The 1,520-nt window shown below is 49.2% G+C and overlaps 1 protein-coding gene across 3 annotated transcripts in view; it reads right to left on the bottom strand.

The window, feature by feature from the left end:
• MARCHF3 (membrane associated ring-CH-type finger 3) overlaps nucleotides 1–439 on the bottom strand; it is a 55,602-nt gene extending 55,163 nt beyond the window's left edge. For 2 of the 3 annotated variants that reach the window (XM_005430708.2, XM_031065048.1), the window contains exon 1: nucleotides 312–418. The gene's annotated coding sequence lies outside the window, so the exon portion shown is untranslated. Of the gene's footprint in view, nucleotides 1–311 lie in introns of all 3 variants that reach the window. The other variant, XM_031065047.1, reaches the window with a different exon arrangement.
• Between the last annotated feature and the right edge of the window lie 1,081 nt (nucleotides 440–1,520).

Raw genomic sequence — 1,520 nt, 5'->3', positions numbered from 1 at the left:
CCCCCCCCCCCCCCTAAAATTTGTGCCAAGAGACCCTGCAGGATTGCAGAGAACATGCTAGGCAGGCGTGTTTGCAAATGCAGGTGAAGTTTCTGCTACTACAGAAAGTACGCACATCCCTTTGCATCTGCTGCAGAGAAGGAGGATATATACAAATCCAAAGTGGCTCTGCCAACGCCAGCGCCACAACAACCACAGCTACCCTGACGTGTTTTAACAGGCATTATTTGCAAAAACATGCATCTTGATAGATCAAAACAGCTCTCTCAGCCCAGTTACAGCCATTTTAGGCGGACGATGGTGTTACTCACCCTTTCAGAGCTCAAGCCTGTGAGCCCCCAGGCAGTGGCTCAGACATCCTTGGAGCCCTGGCATGGATGGAGCCTGTCCACAGGGGCTCGTGGAGACCTCACAGAAGCCGTGGGCTCGATGCAGAACTTATCTGTGAAATCCTGCGCAGCCTGTGATAAGCAAGAGATCAGGAAAGGTATCGGGAAAAGTCCCTTCAGAGCGGGAAATCCGCTGCTCCCAGGTGAGTCTGGCGCCCCACACACGAGCGCCCCACACCTGGGAGTTTCAGGGCAGACGCCGCACACCCCGAGGTGCCGCCACAAATAAATAATTACTGCAGAAGGACGGGCTGCAATTTGCCTCATCAGCCGCACAAACAGCAGCAGGCTCAGCCATTAGCAATTAATTAAAGATCAATGGCATGTAAAACCCCAGGGAGCACACGTGCAATTAGCAAATGTATTTAAAGCGAGACACAAACCCGCAGGTTTTTTTGTCTGACACCACTCACGGAGACCATTCTTGTCTTTTTTTTTTTTGTTAAAAACCTCATCCCACTCCCTTTCACAAGCCAAGGGGGCTGAGGGAGGGTTACCCACAGAGTTGCACTTGGCAAAGCACATGTCCAACACCCTGCGCTGGTCCAAAGCCCATGAGTCATCCTCGGTGAGTTTTCCTGTTTATTCCCACGGACCTCGGATGGCCTGTAAACATCCTTGCCGAAACAAGTGATCTCTAACAGACAAATTAATTCATTTACATGCTCTGCTTTCACTGGTTTGATGGCTCGGGGATGCCCTGCACCGTCCAAAGTTGAGACAGGACTTGGTAAAACATCCTGCACGCATCACCAGCAGCCCCAGAAGGGACAACACAGGGTTAAATTTAAGTTTAAACAATTGCTTTGCGTTGAAAGTTAAACTTCTCTGACACGGGCAGGTACATTGCTGAGTAGTTTCATAACCCTTTGTATCTGCAAAGAGCCCTATGATACCCGGCAATTAGAAGGAAAAATAATTTTAAAAAAATAACAAAAAGGAAAAAGGATTTGTAATTCCTAGGCTGAATCCCAGAAATGGCTACAGTTTGTCACAGCCTCTGGAACAGACAGAAACTGTATTTCTCTCCTCCCCGAAGTCCCGAAGGTAATTCTGCCCCAAAGAGCCTCCAGCCAGATCGCTCCACGCTGGGCATTACCACTCCCCACACGGATTTCCTTCCTTTTCTTT

Source organism: Geospiza fortis, unplaced genomic scaffold (genome assembly GCF_000277835.1).
Source record: "Geospiza fortis unplaced genomic scaffold, GeoFor_1.0 scaffold772, whole genome shotgun sequence".
Lineage (NCBI taxonomy): Eukaryota > Metazoa > Chordata > Aves > Passeriformes > Thraupidae > Geospiza > Geospiza fortis.
Note: the sequence above shows the minus strand (reverse complement) of the source record. Positions and strands in the feature narration are given on the sequence as shown.